General features: G+C 34.5%; 1 long non-coding RNA gene across 1 annotated transcript in view; it reads left to right on the top strand.

Moving 5' to 3' along the window:
* The window catches only part of LOC131804250 (uncharacterized), a 30,522-nt gene extending 21,231 nt beyond the window's left edge, over positions 1-9,291 (top strand). The window contains exons 2-3 of the long non-coding RNA XR_009343021.1: positions 8,037-8,210; positions 8,936-9,291. This is a non-coding gene — a long non-coding RNA (uncharacterized LOC131804250). The remainder of the gene's footprint in view (positions 1-8,036; positions 8,211-8,935) is intronic.
* The last annotated feature ends 10,645 nt before the right edge of the window (positions 9,292-19,936 follow it).

Here is a 19,936-nt window from a genome sequence, read left to right as displayed (position 1 = left end):
GCTATAACTTACTTTTTATATAGTTAGAACAGATAATTATCAACTTTAAATTGTATAATAAACGAGTTGAGCTTATTCGTGTTGCTGGTCCATAGTTTTTGCGTTTAACGTATACATATTTTTAAAAGCATTATGTATGGAAGGTCAAATATAAAAATTTCAAGTGCTATAAAAAAATTAAAAAAAAATAAATATATAACACCTTCTAACACAATTATTCACATTTTTCAGGGAGTATTTTTATGCGTTTATTTTTTTGACTTTATCCTTTTTGCCAACAGATTATGCCAAAATTAGACAAGTCGTTCTTTGGTTATAAGCACAGTTACACAAAAAAAATGCACATTTTTTCATTCGAAAAGCTATTTAGTAATGATTCCGCTCAAAATTCCATATTAAAGCACAACTTTTTATTTTTGCAATTTCGAGACTTTTCTTTCACAAATTTTTTTCACTGCAATTACAAACAACCTGAAGAAAATTTAAGTCAAATCGGCCCAGCCATTCTCAATTGATGAGATACTATACATTTTTCCATAATTTTTTTTTAATGATTTTAGAACCGCCTCTCTATGCCTACTAGGAAGGATTGGTATGACTTAAATAGAGAAGGCTAACGATTTATTAGGATGCAATATGGGCAATCCAGGGAAGTTATGACACAATTAAACACAGGATGTACATGCAGGAATTGGTCGTTGCATAATATTGATCGTTGTATAATATTCCCGAATATTATAGAATATAGAATAGAATATTATAATTCTTATATATTCCTTTGCTGTAAACCGTTAAGACTAATTTGTTGGAGTTATTTTCTTAGCAGTTTGATTAACCTTATATTCCCTATAAATAAATTTGTAGATTATTTTTATACCCTACACCACAAGGTGGTCAGGGTATTATGTCTTTGTGCATTTGTTTGTAACAGGCAGAAGGAAACGAGATACACCCATAGTTCCTTTTGATGATCTGCATAGAATCACATTCTGAGTCGATTTATGCATGTCCGTCCGTCCGTCTGTCCGTCCGTCCGTCTGTCCATGTATTTTTGTAAACAAAGTACAGGTCGCATTTATTGCCCGATCCAGACGAAATTTTGCAAAGATCTTTTGTTTGACCCAAGGACGAACCCTATTGAAATTGGAGATAATCGGTCAAAATTTAGATATAGCTCCCATATATATCATCGTCCGATTTGCTTTTTATTGTGCACCAAACGTGTAATATCAGCCCGAATTGTATGCAATTTTCATATACACCCAAATTAGGCCTGAATATATGTATGCCAAATTTGATCGAAATCGGTTCAGATATAGCTATAGCTCCCATATATATTGTTCATCCGATTTGTTATTTTTGTCCACCGCCGCCGTAATATGCACTATGCAACAACAATATTTGGGGAAATATATCAAATACAGCTCAGAAATACATTTGCTAAATTTTATCGAGATCGGTTCAGATTTGGATATAGCTCCCATATATAACTTCGTCCGATTTATTTTTATTGTGCACCAAACGTCTAATATTTGTCCAAATGGGATGGAATTTGGCACTTACGACCGAATTGAGTCTAGAAGCTAGTATGTCAAATTTGGTGAAGATCGGTTCAGATATAGCTATAGCTTCCATATATATTATTCATCCGATTTGTTATATTTGTTACCCACAACCGTAATATGCACTCCGTAACAACGATATTCAGGGAAATATATCAAATACAGCTCAGAAATATCTTTGCCAAATTTTATCGAGATCGGTTCAGATTTGGATATAGCTCCCATATATATATCTTTATCCGATTTCAAATTAATTGTGCACCAAATGGGCAATACAATGCCGAATTTAAAAGATACAAATGCTTCGGCATATTTAGTCCTTCGAACTTTAAATTATAATTATAATCATAGCGTGTATGATTGAATTCTCCCATAAAAACTTTTAATTGTTATGTGGAGCTCTACTTAATTAGCAAAGTGGTGTAGGGTATCATAAAGTCGGCCCCGCCCGACTTGAAGACTTTCTTTACTGGTTTTCATTAAAAAAACTTTAAAATTAACAATGTTACATTAAACAATATTTGATTAAAAGATCAATTAAAATCTCTTCCCTAAAAACTAATTTGTCCATGACATAGCCATAACATTTGGCCTAATGAAAGCTAATGAGGCGAACTCATAATTAGCTTACTAAAAATAACAAAGACGCAATAACAAAATTCCATAAACAATATTCCTGCTTCGATATCTGAATAAACAGCCGCGACTTAATTTCTTTTAATTAAATGATAAATATAGCTAAATACCTAACCCGACTCCTAACCTAACCCCAACGCATACACAATGAATGCTTATTAGCCAGTTTAAATCCTGAAAAAAGTTGCGAGCATTAACCAAATGTTGTTCCTTACACGAGTCTAGTAGGGATGAACATTATGCTAAAAATACAACAAAAGCACCGCCATCATCAGCAGTTTTATAAAGGCGGCGAAAAGGCACATTTACATTTTCGAATTCAAAAAGCGGTGATAATGACAGTGACAACTGAAGCGTTGATATCACTTCTGAAGCATATTTTTGGGCACAGAAATTATTTCAATGTGACGTACACGTTTGTTTCTATGCCAACAAGAAGAATTGTGACACCTTTGAGATTTTCAATCCGCGCATAATGAGGCACAGTGTTACGAAAGCGAGGCGAATACAATTTTATTGAAAGGCTTTCAAAAGTGTTTAAAAACCTTTTCCTATTGCACATTAGAGGAAAGGCTGAGTTGTCTTAAATTTGAGACAAGTTAATATCTTTTGGGGTAAAAAGATGAAAATAATGGGTAGGTGTTCTATCAAAATCTGCACTGACTTTGCAATAAAGACAATATTTTTTTAGCACAACATTCGAGTTAAAAGTTTATATGTATCAGTCGGTTTTGCCGACAGATGTATATCCTCTCCCAATGTTCGATTATTTAAATATATTTTCTGGATGAGAGGTACCAAAAGCAGTTCGCAGATATATTTCATCTTTACAATAGATTTTGAGAAGGCAAAAATGTTTGTATGTATGAAATTTAAGGAGAGTTGGATGATTATTTCGCTTTATTTGTGCGTTTTGTTTTTTAAAATCTTGAACCTTATATGAGGCAGGTAGCAAAAGAAATGGTCACATCTCTACTGTCTTTATAACTAATCTTGTGTTGATCGAAATATTAAGATGTAGCAAGTCTGGAATGGAATCGGATGTTAATTTCGCTTTTTATGAGCTTCATGGACATTCAAAATTTTGGACCTTTGTGGTGGAGGTACCAGAAGGAATGGTCCAATCTCTACCGTTTTTATAACAGATCCTGTGTTGATGGACATATTCAAATGTACCAAGTCTGAATGGAATCGGATGTTAATTTCACGAGTTTTATGGTTATTCCAAATTTCGACCTTCTATGGGGAAGGAGTGGACCGGTATATTCAATCTTAACACCAGATCTTGAGTTAATAAAAATATTGGGCTGTGTGAAATTTTAAAACCATCGGATTTTTACATTACATATTATAAGAGATAAAATTATTCAAAATTTTGACCCTTTGTGGGGAAAGCACTTGATAGAGTGACCCGATATTGTCCATTTTCTCACCTGGCTTAGAACTGACTCAAATATTAGGATTTACAAAGTTGGAGTAAAATCGGATTATGATTTCTCTTTCTGTGTAGAAAATAGAAGGAGTGGACCAATATATATTACGATGTATCAAGTTTGGACCAAATCGGATACCCCCTTCAAGAGTTATCGTCGCACCGCACATTGCCTGATCGACTCCAAATGTCCTGAAACGGATTTGGTCCAAAGAGACCTAAAGAGTTTAAAACCGTTATTTCGACCAAGCACGTTTTGACCGTATCAAATAATATATACCTTCTGTAGCCATATGGCTGAGGGTATAAAAATCAGTTTAGATTTGAAAAAAAAACATGCATGTCTTTAACAGATTTAACGCGTTTTCCAATCTTTTTTAAAAATCTTTTTGAAAAGCATCGGCTGTGTGGCACATGGCGCCGTCCTGTTGAATGCAATTGTTCTCATAATCTCCCTTAACTTTTTGTGAACAAAATTCGTTCAAAGTGGTCCGATAACGTAACGGCCACTCATTGCTCAATTTCAATTTCCCCACCAAGCAGTGTCTAGTTTGGGGCCTTTCAATGTGATCTAAATACGTAAATTTTTCGTTTTTACATACGGAGATGACGGTGATTTTCTCCTTCCAAAATCCGTGATCACATATATACTTAACAGGACCATAATTTTCCTAGTGTTGATCAATTTTATACAGAACCATATACAGGGCACGTCTCGTTACACTGTGCTAAAGACTTGGAAATAGTAAAGGCTTTAGCGACATTAAGCCATTGAGGCATCTTATTAAGGCAGTTAAACACAAATTAACATATCATCATCATCATAACAAGGAACAAGGAAAAACAACAACACCAACAGCGGTAACAAGGCTAATAGAAACCAACAGCATAAGGTAAACGGAATAGACAATTTAATATCAACCAACATAACGAAGACAGAAACAGGCAAAAGACAAGGGAACAATGGCAATCATTAAAAAGAGTTACCGAATAAATGAAAACTTGACGCGTGTAAAGGGGTTGCAAAGACGATGGAAAAAAGTAGGGGTGGGCAAAATTATTCACACTCTAATTACTTTAACTACCAACAGCGACACGAGCACTCATTCCCCTTTTTATGAAAATATTCCCAGCCTCATTACAATCCACTTTCTCCACCCCCGTAGGAAAACAGCAACTGCTGGCTAATGAAAACTACGGTGACATTTACAAACGCATGTCAGGAAAAGGCAAACGCAAAAGGTAGCTGTTAGAGTGACAAGTAATTGACATGGAGGGGAGTTGTCAAGTATAAGGGATGGAAGGAATTGGAAAAATATATGTCTCTTTGATTCACAGTATGATAAAGGCGTTGTGACTCAAAGGATATTTCTCTTGGACAACGAAATTATCTTAACAACGAAATTATCTTAACATTTTTCAAATAATTTCTTGTTCCCTGATCGAGATGAATTGGACCTCACAAGGTAAACATATACTTTATCGGCATAAAATTCTATGTCGATTTAACGATACGTCCGCCTGTCGTCTGTGGAAATCACAGTCACTTCCGAACGAATTGAAGTAGGTTGATACAATTTTACTCAAATATGTGCTTGATCTGCAGGACTTTTGGTATTAAAAATGGGCTATATAGGTCCACGTTTAGGTATAGCCCCATATAACTGTAGCTCCATATATTCGGTATTTTGATGATTTCAGCGACATTGTTCACCGGAACTGTTTCAAATTTCGTATTTGAAGTTCGTAATAGGTACTAAAGCCGGTGAAAAAAGATATGAAAGTTCAGTACGTCCGAACTTATACCTTTTAAATTTAATTTCCTTTTTTTCTGATCACTCCATAGGCCGTAATTATAACCAGATACAGAATCAGTCTTAGAGACTGAATAGAAGCCTATAAGTTTTGAAGATGATCACAATATATAGGCGATGTATTAAATTAAAAAAGTTTTAATGTTCACCAAATGTGTAATATTTGTCCGAATTGAATGAGTTTTGGCACGTAATTATTTCTCCTTATTATCGGTTCAAATATAGGTAAAGCTGTCATAGATATGTTTCATCCGATTTAATATTTATGTAATTCAAAGATGTTACACACTCTCTTTTTTAATAAAATGTGCCAAATATAACACATACAGCTTAAAAGTAACATTGCCAAATCGGTTCAGACTAATATATAGTTCCCATATACAGAGTGAAATGAAAAGACTGCACCCAACTTCAGACTGCTGTTATTTCTAAGCCTCTCGTCCGACAGCTGTTAAGCCTATTCCAGTGACAGCTCATTATATTGTTTACAAGCGTACAAAAGCATTTTAGTCAGAATTTCCAGAAAAAAAGTTATTCGTGATGGAATTCAAGCGTGACAGTGTGATTTCTTTATATTTGGCTGGAAAACCACAAGTGGCTATCGTTAGATCACACCAGCATTAAAATGTGAATAAATCTTTTATATCTCGTACCATCGCTCGTTACCGTGATACTGGTAGCGTAGCCCGACGTCAAGGGAGTGGACGGAAGAAAACAGCAACATCATCAGAAATGGTTCGAAAAATATAGAAGCAACTTGATCGAAATACATATCGCAATATTCCATTCGGCAAATATTGTAAAATGAGCTTGGGGTAAATCCATTGAAATTCCAAAAAGTGTAGTGTAGAGAAAATAGACTCAAAAGAGAGTTGCTTCGCTTGGCCGAAGGTGGTGAACTGCCGAATTTGGTTTTCTCCGATGAGAAAACATTTGTTGTCGAGCAGTTTGTAAACAAACAAAATGATCGTGTTTACTTGCCAAAGAGGTCAGCTGAAAGTGTGCACCTTCGATTGGCCACCAGAACTCAAGCGACGGCCATGGTGATGGTGTGGGCCGCCATGAAAGCTGATGGTCGCTCTCCGCTCGTATTAATCGTCCATGGCATCAGAATAAATGCCGAATATTATCGAGAAAATCTTCTGGAGGGTGTATTAAAGCCATGGACACGCAAACATTTGACAGCAGACCTTGGACATTCCAACAGGACTCTGCATCATCGTACTCCGCACGCGCCACCCAAAAATGGCTACATAATTAGGCTACTCATTCATTTCCAGCTAAAAATGACCACCAATCCGTTGGACTTTTGTATCTGGAGTATTTTCGAAAGCAAGGATGGCACTAAAAAACAACAGAGAGTCGATCTCCTCAAGCAAGCGCTTCGGGAATTGGCCAAAATAACGGTTTTATTGACCTTTTGAAGGTCATAATTCTTGCCAAAGGTGACCTATTCGAACATATCTATACTTTTCCTAAATTTTGATGCAATTTCCGAAATGTTTTGCTTTCACACATACACATACAGCCAGATTTAAAAAAAGCTGTAAAATTTGTGGCGTTTGACTTTGTTGCAGTTATTTTTATCTCATCCTGTATATTTTCCTCTAACACGATGTACATCATACACAAACCATGCTGCGATTGAATTTTTGATCATAAAATAATGTTCTGACTAGAATAAAGTCTACCAAATATTGACCAAATCGATTCAGTTATGATTGTAGCTGTCATATATTAATTTTTAAATTTAAATTGAAAAAAATTTAAAATTGAAAATTTTAAATTGAACCTTTCTCAAATCCAAGGTGCATATTTTGGATTTGGATAAATGATATGATGATGTAGGAGAGGTATCATGTAATATAATAGCACATCTATCAAATTTAATGTGAACAATTCAAACCCAACCTTATATATGGTTACAGATGAGGATACACATATAACACATTTAAGTTGCACAATTGTGTCCCAAAGTCTTATAGCGTTTCATTTGGTCGGTCCTGACAACCTCTTGTTTAGATAATCCTCCATTCAACCGAAGTGTATAATACATCGTTACAATCCGCTCATAAAAAATATGGTTCGAATTTTGGCTTTTTAACTTCCTCTTTATCAAAGTAATTCATCTGGTCCTGCAATTTCTCGAAGGAATGTCATTGAATCTGATATGATATCAAAATTCATAGAAATGTTTCCAAAATATATTTGTTAGCATCTGCCATACTCTGCAGCTTTACCCTTTTCTCAAATATAGATAATGCTGTGTCACAGGTGGAGAATAATAATTTGGATTTAAAATTAATTTACGATTACCGGTGTTATGAGCAACAGCAAGAACAACAAAAAAGCGCATTTCAATTTTATATCACATCTTGAATACAATTACGTATTATGGAAGGACATTCATCCATTCCAAGCGAAACTCCCTACCACACAGACACATACACTCCCACCCACCCCTACACACTTACATAAAATAAGGCATTGTCAGTTTTACCCGCCTTACCTTTAAGAATTACAACAACTAGGTGTGCATTTTTATTTGAATAGAATTTGTTGGCTCAAATCTTTTTATCCTTCAATTTTCAGTTATTTTGTCATTTGTCTGTCGCTCAGCTTGCCTGCCTGTCGTAAGACGCCAATAACCCCAAGAAACTTGTGAAGGACACAAAAGTCAGATGGAAATTAAATAACGAGACACAGGTGAATAAATTGGCACACAGTCTGTGATTATGATAAGGTGGAGGAGTAATGTAACAAAAGGTGAACAAATGTTTTAATAAAAAATTCAAATTGTTATCGTATGAAATTATTGAAATGATACGGTATGATATTGTATTTAAAAATTAGTTGAAATTTACAATACAATTTAAACATAAAAAGTTATTAATTTTTATACCCTTCACCTTGGAAAGTTAATATACCAACATTGTCATTCCGTTTGTAACATCCTTAAATATTCGTCGTAGACCCCATAAAGTATATATATTCATAATCAGCATAAAATTCTAAGTCGATTTAACGATGTCCGTCTGTCTGTCTGTCTGTCGGTATGTCCGTCTGTCTGTCTGTTGAAATCACGATACAGCCCACATTATTTGACGTAGAGCGCCAAAATTTAACAGAGCAATTTGTATTGTGTCTAGGATGGTTGGTATTGAAAATGAGATATATCGGTCCACGTTCTGATATAGTCCCCATATAACGGAACCTCTCGATATTGGGTATTTTGATGATTTTTGCCACATTTTTTCACGGATTTGTCTGAAAATTGGTATTTGTAGGTCATAACGGGTCTCTGTACGTGTGGCAAAACATTGCATGTATAGGTCCACGTTTTGGTGTTGCCCCCATATAACGGTACCTCCCGATATTCGGCATTTTAATGGTTTTTGCCACATTTCTTCTAATGTTTCCTTTACTCTAAGGTGGAGGGTATTAAAAGTTTGGCCCAGCCGAACTTAATGTTTTTTTACTTTTTTTCACAGGATTTTATAAAGTACGAACACCCATTGACTCTTATAAAGTTGAACAGGGAAAATCAAGGTCCATCAAGTATTATATCTTTCCGTTCTTGGTAATAACCAAAAACGGGATGGCGCAGGATAAACAAATCAATAGCTCAATTTTTTAACAGAGTATGAAGCGATACGAGTATAACCTGTATAACAAGACAACATATTCTCGAGATTCGAATGCACACGGATGCGGATATCAGCACCGTTTCAGCCTCTCAGCCTCTAGGTGTGGCGAAAGACTTCAAAATGGATGAACTTTACATAGCAAATTCCTGAAAATATAATTGAAAAATCTGACCAAAATCACACACAACAACATGGTTTTATAAAAAAGTTTTCTGTTATTTTAATAAATTCTGTTGAAACTTGTATATGTTATTTATGCTATTGGTCGAATTTTCTATTCAAAATTTTAGATAAAAAAGCTGATTTAACAGAGCTTTATAAGTCGGTAATAGGTCGAAGAAAAATTGTGTAGGTCGATGGAATATTTATTTCGACAGCCAGCTATCCCAAAGTCGGATAGACGGACCTTGCCCCAGTGACCGACTGCGTTCGCCAATGAAATTTGGCTTCGTTTTTTTGTACAAAAATTAAATTATGTTTAATAATTTATAATTCCCTACAATACTATGAGTTGAGGGTACAAAAGTTTGATTGGGCCAAAAATTATGTAACACCTCAAAATATTGGTTTCCCACATAGGAAAGTATATGTGGATCTTCCTATCTCGCCGAGCTGAGTCGATCGCTATGTATGTCCGTCCGTCTGTCCATGTTATTTTGTAATCACTCTACAGGTCGCAATTATAGCCCGATCTTCACGAAATTTAGAATGGAGATGGGGCTGGAGTCATAACAGAAGCCTATAGCTTTTGGAGATGATCGATAATATTTAGGGGTTGAAATGAAAAATTTTCTTGATTGTGTAGCTGCTCTACAGTTTGCAATTATACCCCAATCGAAGCGGAAGTTAGCATGGGGCTAGAGCTTAGGAGTGGGCAGAAGCCTTCCAATTTTGATGATCATCGGGTAATATTTAGTGGGTGAAACAGACCATAACATTTGTGTTAAATAATAGTCAAATTTTCCATAAAACCGCGAATATTTTTAATCCCGGCGAAATCACACATAAACGAACAGGTCAATTCTGACCGTAACGTAGATGCCGATAGTAAATATATCGGATATGTATAGCGAAATATATACAATGTATATATTTAAAGGAAGGGGATGTTAGCTAGAATGCTTATATCTCAAGAATGGCTGGACCGATTTTGACAAATTTTGTTAATTCTGAATGCCCTCTTGGCATAAAAGTATAAAAGCCAATAAATCGCATAAAAGATGCCAATAATGATGTTAATATTGATATTGTAGTACTTTGTACCATTTTTTATATTTTTTATCGCATGCGATTTTTTTCAACTTGACTTATAATATTGAAGTGTATATTTTGTAATATTTTTTCAACTTACAAGACAGGTTGGGGTTATTATATACAGATTGCAATTATCGTCCGATACTCACGAAAACTTTCACAAGGGTAAGGTTAGGCTCAGAAGGGCTAGGCCTATTGTTTTCAAAGATGTACGCAATATATATGTAGGGGCTGAAATGAACCAACATCAAACTGTTCCTGATATTGCAGCCGTTATAAAGGTCACAAATAGAAACCAAAGGACACGAAATCTCACATGAAGTTAGAGTTTAGGACAGCGGGCAGAACGGACCACTACTTTTGTATGAAAACATACCACCATTACTTACTGGCGATATCCGAAATACACAAAAGGCGAACTTCTGGCTTTTTATACCCTCCACCATTCTATGGAGGGTATATTAACTTTGTCATTCCGTTTGTAACTCCTCGAAATATTCATTATAGACCCTACAAAGCATATATATTCTGGATCAGCGTTAAATTTTAAGACGATATCTTTCGAACGAATTGAGATAGAAGGCATAGTTTACCAGTAATCAGATTAAGTTCGTAAATGGGCCATGTCGGTTCACGTTTTCGTATAGCCCCCACATAATGGTACCTCCCAATATTTGGTATTTTGATGATTTCAGCAACATTATTCACCGGAATCGTTTCAAATTTCGTACTGGAAGTTCGTAATGGGCGCAACAGCCTATGAAAAAAAATTAATATACAGGTCCACGTCTTCGTTTAGTCCCCATATAACGGTTTTCATTTATGTGATAGTTATCGTATATATGAGTCTAAATTTGGAGATATAGAGGGGACTCTTGCTTTTGGAGATGACCGTAAAATATTTAGGGGTTCAAATGAACCAAAAATAGAAAAAAAAATCCTGATTACCCAATGGAACCCAATCGACACGCCCGAGAAGAAAGTTAAGGACAGGGAGGAATTCTAGCATTTTGGATGACCATTGGATTATATTTAGCTGTTGAATGAACCACAGCAACTAACAGCACGACCGAGTGCGTAAATATTGGACAAAGGTCCCTGGTCAAAATGCTAAGGGTAATATCTGGACAGTACTCCGTGATATAATTTCAAAAGCGGAATCTTCCAAAATGGATTTGGACATAAGAAAGCTTCTAACATATTGTAGTGTTGTAGGGTATCACATGGTCGGCCCGCGCGACTATAGCCTTTGCTTCCTTTTTTTTTATAATCATGCTTACGTAATAATAATGTTCGATGGTTTAAATATACATATTTCATCCGATTTTAAATTGAAGCTTTTTCACACCCAAAATATGCACTACATGGCAATGATATTTGAACGAGAGGTCACATGCAATAGAGAAGTACCTCTAGCAAATTTAGTGGAAATCGATTGTGGAAATGTTCGATTTTTCAAATCTATACTACCATATAATTTTAAATATTATCTATTAAAATAAGATAAGCAGTTATTAAATATGCTGTTATCAACATTGGCTCAGAAACAACAATTTATGCGAAAATTTACTTGCGATGTCAAAATTATATTTTGTTATAATTTCTTATTATGAGAAGTTTTCAGATAAAGTGTTTGTTCGTTTTAGAAGTAGTCTCATATAACCAAAAAAATTATGTGGGATATATATGAGGAAATCTCGACTGTTTGTTGCTATTGGGACTAAATCAATTTTTTTTAGCACAGTATAAGATTTAGCTATTACAATTTAGTTATAACTATTAGGATATTGCTCCTATATCTGTGTTCTAGAAAGTTGATCATTTTCATTTAATTTCTATGAATGTATTCAAGAAATAAAAAACAAATAAAAAATCATTTAAAACTGTCTGGCCCGGTCCGCAAAGCTGGCACTTAGTGTAACATACTAATCAACAAATTAAATTAAATTGTTTTACTCAAATAAGTAGCAACCATGGTACAATTACAGAAGGTAGAACAAAGATAAAAAAATATGCATATTTTGTGTATGTATTGTTTCAAATAAAAAATACAATAATTTGAAATTATTTCAGATTCGGTTGCAAAACCTATATATAAATCAATTGTTGTTCGTTGGTAATGGAATCAGTTGAGAACGGGTGGACCGATTTGAATAATATTTTGTACAAACATTCGTCATACCCCGAGTTAGGTTTTTAAAGAAAAAAATATTGACCACGACTACTTTTACGCCCACTATTTCGATTTTTCTAAAATCCTTATATTTGCTAAAATAATGAAGATATTGGTTTGAGAATTATTACACGAGATGCTGTTGGCTTTACATCCAACCCTAAGTACTTATTTAGGGGCTGAGGAACGCGCCGACTTTTAAATCTATTTCTCTATATGTAAAATAAAGTTGTGTTAGTTATTACTCTTATAACATAAAGACCGCCGGTCTGATTTTAACGATTCAGACAAATTCGGAATTGCCGCTTGGCAGAAAAGAATAAAATCCAAAAAATCGCACTAAAATGTGAAATTTAAACATTTTCATTTTGACTTTTTAAATGTACAATAGTAATGTTTTATATTGCATATTTTTTCCATTTTGACTTACTATTTTCGAATGTACATTTGTAAATTCTAATATAATGTGTAGGTTTTTTTGGGTAGTATAAAGCCACAACGGATAAAACTGTTATATTGATTTTATGTATTTATTCGTATTACCCAATCAATACATAAAATCTATAAATAACATTTTTAGCCGTTGTCGCTTTATATGAAAATTCTAAAATCGGGAAAAATCGACAATTTTTCAATGGAATCGAATCGAAATTCTTTTTCATTTCTATTTTTTTATTGTTTTGAACTCTGAATGAATAATATTAAAATGAAATTAGGGCGCAATACGATGTTAAATGCTTTCTACTTCAGGACCTACATCGTGCTTCAGCTGGAAGATGCGAACACATTTAAACAAACAAAAATGACCGAAAAAGAGGGTTCATTTCAAAAAATGGACCTGCTTCTTTCATTTGATAATAAATTGTCAAATGAGAACATAAAATGCAAAATACATTGGGACTGCAATCAGTCAAATACCGACGCAAAATAGAAATTCTTCCTAAACATTCAAGATATCTTTAATCGCTTTGGCAGGTCATTATATGGGTCATAAGCCCCGATAACGGAAAAACCCGATTTCAAGTATATTCTACATTTTAACCATATTTTCGAACTAATTTAAGAAGAAACCATGATGACGTTTGGTATCACCATCATATGATTTAAGGTATTTTTGAGGTCTTTTGGTCCTTATTTGACATCTTTGCTTCTAAGGGGGAAGAAAACCACTTCTTATAAAATTTTTATACCCTCCACCATACACAGTATGGAGGGTATATTAAGTTCGTCATTCCGTTTGTAATTCATCGAAATAATCATTTTAGACCCAACAAAGTATATATATTCTTGATCAGCGTAAAATTCTAAGACGATTTAGCCCTGTCTGTCCGTCTGTCCGTCTGTTGTAATCACGCTACAGTCTAAACGAATTAAGATAGGAAGCTAAAATTTTGCACAGATCTCTCTTTTGTCTGCAGGCAGGTCAAGTTCGAAGATGGGCTATATCGGTCAACGATATCGTATAGCCCCCATATAACTGTACCCCCCGATATTCGGTATTTTGATGATGTTAGCCACATTTTTCAATGGAATTGTCTGAAAATTCACACAAGTAGTTCATTGGGGGTACTTTATACCTCGGCAGAGAATTCTCTATATAGGTCCACAATATCATATAGCCCCCATATAACGGTACCCCTACGGTATTCGGTATTTTGATGATTTTAGCCACATTTTTTAAATGGAATTGTCTGAAATTCCACAAAAGGAGTCCCTTGTATTAATTTCACACCCTCAAAAAGAATTGTCTATATAGGTCCACGATATCGTATATCCCCCATATAACTGTACCCCCCGATATTCGGTATTTTGATGATGTTAGCCACATTTTTCAATAGAATTGTCTTAAAATCCACACAAGTAGTTCCTTGTAAGTACTTTACCCCCTGAGAGAGAATTGTCTATACAGGTCCACGATATCGTATAGCCCCCATATAACGGTACCCCCCGATATTCGGTATTTTGATGATGTTAGCCACATTTTTCAATGGAATTGTCTAAAAATCCACACAAGTAGTTCCTTGGGGGTACTTTATACCTGGGCAGAGAGTTCTCTATATAGGTCCACGATATCGTATATCCCCCATATAACTGTACCCCCCGATATTCGGTATTTTGATGATGTTAGCCACATTTTTCAATATAATTGTCTTAAAATCCACACAAGTAGTTCCTTGTGAGTACTGTACCCCCTGAGAGAGAATTGTCTATACAGGTCTTCGATATCGTATATCACCCATATAACGGTACCCCCGATATTCGGTATTTTGATGATTTTACCCACATTTTTCAACGGAATTGTCTGAAAATCCACACAAGGAGTTCCTTGTGGGTACTTCATACCTCGGCAGAGAATTATCTATATAGGTCCACGATATCATATAGCCCCCATATAACGGTACCACCGATATTCGGTATTTTGATGATTTTAGCCGCATTTTTCAGTGGAATATTCTGAAAGGAGTCCCTTGTGGGCATTTTACCTCCTCAAAAAGAATTGTCTGTATGGGTCCACGATATCGTATATCCCCCACGTACCCTCGATATTCGGTATTTTGATGATTTTACCCACATTTTTCATCGAAATTGTCTGAAAATCCACAAACAAAATAAAAAGTAAAATTTATTAACCCTTAATAGCCTGGTGGTCCCTTCAGGAACCTCAACTTCAGAGACTTGTTTTTCAAAACTGTTACATTTTTTGCGCAATGTTTATTCAGCAAATATTCTCTTTATAATGTATGCCATATAGCGAAAAAGAAAATCATATGCTTTTCGGTGCTGAACACCTGATTTTTGACGTTTATCAGAAAAACACACAAAAGCTTCAAAGTGAACAAGTCGTGCTTTTTCAAATTGATTGAAATCAAAACTTTTGCTCCAAAAGAACCAAATAAAATTAATTTTTATTATTTGTGCACTACATTAAAACCATGTAATTATCTTTTTAGCAATATAATTTTTTTTTGTTGGTGTTTTTCGTGTAAAAGTCCTTCGGTCCTTCAAAGAACCAGTAGGCACTCATTAGAGAAGTGAAATTCGTTAGTGCTTTAGCGCCTTTTTCTAATTTTAGTGTAAATGTTTAATTTTTCATAGAAAAATGCCACGTAAATACAAAGATTTTACCGCGGCTGAAGAGTTTGAAGCATTCGTCAATAATTTTGAATGGTCAATAAGTGAAATTGGCGATATATCAGATTTGACGACGAAAGTCTAGACGATCCCGATTTCCATATAGTGACAAATGATGATGCGAATACCATGTTTTGGATAATGAACCAGACTTGGGAGCAGCAGCAAATATTGTGGTGCGGCTTGCTCGTAAAGTTCCGCTTTTCAAGAACTACAGAATTTTCTTCGAACTATTCCTTTATTGGCTTATTTACGCACCCAGGGAATCTATGGGCTTGGAACAGTTCAACGTAACCGAATTCCTGGCTGCAAATTGCCAGAAAAATTACCCAATCGATAATTACCCTGCGATAATCCACGAGTACAACAAGTACATGGGAGGTGTTGATCTTAAGGATTCGCAAAGTTTTAGTAAAATCTGGCACACAATCCATAAGGAAAGGACGTCCAAGAAGCACTGGAGGATGTGAGACCCCTGAAAATGTGCCAAAACGAGTTCGGGTAGTAATGCCGCCTAGTGACGTGCGGTTTAATAATCTTGGGCACTTCCCGAAATACCTAACAACAGGCAAACCTCGTTGTAAAATGCCCAATTGCACATCTAGAACAACAGTGTATTGCATTAAATGTGAGGTAGAATTATGTTACCAATCAACAAAAAACTGCTTTCTAGAATACCATACAAAACATTGAATAAATGAACTGAAATACATATATAATTTAAATGAAAATAAAAAAAATTCATATATAAGCCATATGCATTCTACTTGTCAAAGGAGAGCCTGGTGGTTCTTCAAAGAACCAACACACAAAACCTCCCCTAAAATGTCCAAAACGCAAAATTGTGAAAAGTCGTAGAACAAACGTTGTTAAGGGTCCTAAAATACAACATATAAAATTTTTTCATTGAAAAGAAAAAAGTCAGGCTATAAAGGGTTAAAGTAGAAAACACCAAATACAAACCTTTTTGAAATGCGTATCATAGCTTTAGGGCAATTATAATTTGGGATAATAGAAAATAATATAAGGAATGTGTATCCAACTCTGAATCGATTTCCACTAAATTTGATGGAAATGTTTTTCAATCAGCTGATGTTAATTTTACTGTGTAAACTTTTCCAGTAAAATGTTGCAAGCTTTCAGTAACTCAACTGTAAAAATTGTTCCCTCACTCCCTCACATTTACTGTCGTTTTGGGTTATAGAGCAACAGTTTGTACCAAATATTTCAAAATTTTATTACTATCCTCCTTCCGAACCATATAAATCTGAAAAACAGTTAAAGTCTTCATTGCATATGTATGTTTAGAAATTAAGCCATTTTTTGAAATAATGTCATATAGTGAAGCATAAATGTTATCTCGGATTACCGAATCAACGAGTCCCCTATAAAATTGGGATCAAGATAATTGCCCAATTTCTACACCCTGTATCGTGCTAATGGCAATCCATAAAAATTTTGAAAATGTATGTTCTTTTCTCACTATCTGTCTACAGAGAGGTCCTTTTCATGTATTCGTGATTTCTCCTAGAAGTGTCTCTCAGTATAAAAAATATTCGATTTTAAATGGAAATGTTGGGTTTTTTCATCACTTAAGAAGTTAATAAAATTGTTTCTATCGGTAGGCTTTAGTGACTACATTACTTTTATCGCCAAATGATGGAAAAATTTAGTTCGTTAACGAAATTATAAGCAAGAGAAAATTTGCTGTTAGGAATAATTGTCTTTAATTCTGTCGTTAGCTAGTTAGAGAATCGCACTTTTGTAGACTTAATGCAAATTAACATAGACATACGGACGGATGGACATACATAGCTAGAACAACTCAGCTTGGTGGGATAGCAAGATCGATAAACTGCATGTCAAAGTGGTTAATATTTTGGTAAAACGTCCGCTATCACTTCGAAAAAATTTCAACAGTACCCTAAAGAGGCAGAGCTGTAAATTTTTTTCTCTAAGTTGAGTTACTACTTTAGACATGTACCAAACTATATAAAGAAAAGAGTAACAAGTAAAAAAGCTGTATGTTCGGCCAGGCCGAACCTTGAATACCCTCCAATATTTGGAACGAATTTGGCAATTTTCAAAAAATAAAAACCGTTACAAATACGACGATGTGGACCTGCATAGGTAACTTTTATCATAATATTCAAATGCGAAACTTAAAAAAAATCGGTGGATAATGTAGCTAAAATGATCAAAATACCGGGTATAGGAAGGTACCATTATATGGGGTCACACCAAACCGTGGACCTGCGCAGACGAATTTTCTGTCATAGGCTGTAGTATCCATTACGAACTTCAAATACCAAATTTGAAACAATTCCTGTGAATAATGTCGCTAAAATCATCAAAATACCGAATATCGGGACGTACAGTTAGATGAAGGCTTTACGAAGACATGGACCTGCGCAGACAATTTTCTGTCTTAGGCTGTAGTATCTTAATATACCCAATTCAAAACAATTCCGCTGAATAATATCGTTAAAATCATCAAAATATCGTATATCGGGAGGTACAGTTATATGAGGGCTATATGAAGACATGGACCTGCACTGACTTTCTTTTTCTTTCTTTCTTTATTAAAAATAGTTAATATTTACAATTCATCTTAGTTTCTATAAATCATTGCACAGATGTGGCAAGGCCTTATATCTAAAGCATTATATAATAAAAAATTTAAATAATTCATTTACATAGTAATAAATCATAAAGTGTCTGAAGGAAAACTATAAGCAAAAACCTTCTATACAAAAATAATATCTACACAAATAAATGTAATTTTAGTTATCAGAGGATTTTCAGAAAATAAGCAATTGGCTTTGAATCTACTAATATGTTGCTCAATGCAACATAGAACCGTATTTACACTACTTATAGAGTAAAGCCAATCCGTCGGGAAATCCCAAGGTAGTTTTAATGCCATCTTAAGAATTTTATTCTGTGCAATTTGCAATCGTTTAATATGTGACTTTGCACAATGTCCCCATATTGGGCAACCATAGAGGATGATGGATTGAAAAATTACCTTAAAGATTAAGATTTTATTATCATTACTTAGCAATGAATTCCTGTTAATTAATGGATAGAGAATTTGTTTGTACATATTAACCCTATTTAAAACATGATCTATATGATATTTAAAAGTTAGTTTTTTATCGAGCCAAATGCCAAGATATTTTACATTGTCTAACCATGTTATATTGTCGTTTCCTAAAACAAGGTTATTGTTGGGTACGAAACAAGATTTTCTTCTTTTTGTGAAAAATATTGACTGTGTTTTGGTATAATTCAATTTAATTCTCCATTTTAAGTAATAGTTACATAATATATCAATTGAATGTTGCACATTGCTTAATATATTATGACTTAGTAGACCGGTATAATAGATTCCAATATCATCGGCATATAAAGCGAATTTACATGGACTAAGAGACGGCATATCTGAACAATATAAATTGTATAGTATTGGTCCCAAAACGGATCCCTGCGGTACTCCAGCATGAATAGGCATTAAGTCTGAAAAAGAATTGTTAACTGAAACACAAAAATGTCGACCGCTTAGGAATTGTTCAATAATTTTTATGAGGTAAGATGGAAAATGAAAAATCATAAGTTTATAGACTAAGCCTCGATGCCATACTGTATCGAACGCTTTCTCTATGTCGAATAAAACTAAAGCTGTAGACAGCCCACCATTTAAGCCAATACGAATGTCATTGCATAAACGTTTCACTTGATGTATTGTAGAGTGCCCGTCTCTGAAACCAAATTGTTCATTAGGGAGAATTTTATTTTCATGGACAAATTCTGAAATCTTTTTTTTAATAATCTTCTCCAATATTTTTCCAAGCGTGCTTAGTAGGCTAATAGGTCTATAATTTTCAGGTTTATTATTAGGTTTACCTGGTTTAGCAATTGGGATGACTTTTGCAGTTTTCCAAGTAATTGGAAAATATTGAAATCTAAGGCATGCGTTAAATATATTACTTAGATATGCTAATGCGTTCCCGGTTAAATGTTTTAGCATTTCATTATTGACTTCGTCCAAACCACAAGCTTTTCTTTTTTGAAGGTTACGTATAATGTATTCAACTTCACTAGTTGTAATAAATTCGGAACTAGGAGTAACAATATCCATATTTCCTAACATTTCAACAGTTTCATTTACATTCTCAATGTGTTGTGGTATACCAATATTGTCAGATATTGTGTGATTTTCACTAAACGTCTTAGCAAAAGCATTGGCTTTGTCAATATCTGTTATTAAGACTTGGTCTCCAGAA

Source organism: Musca domestica, unplaced genomic scaffold (genome assembly GCF_030504385.1).
Source record: "Musca domestica strain aabys unplaced genomic scaffold, Musca_domestica.polishedcontigs.V.1.1 4, whole genome shotgun sequence".
Lineage (NCBI taxonomy): Eukaryota > Metazoa > Arthropoda > Insecta > Diptera > Muscidae > Musca > Musca domestica.
The sequence above is the reverse complement of the archived record's forward strand: the minus strand, read 5'-3'. Positions and strand labels throughout refer to the sequence as shown.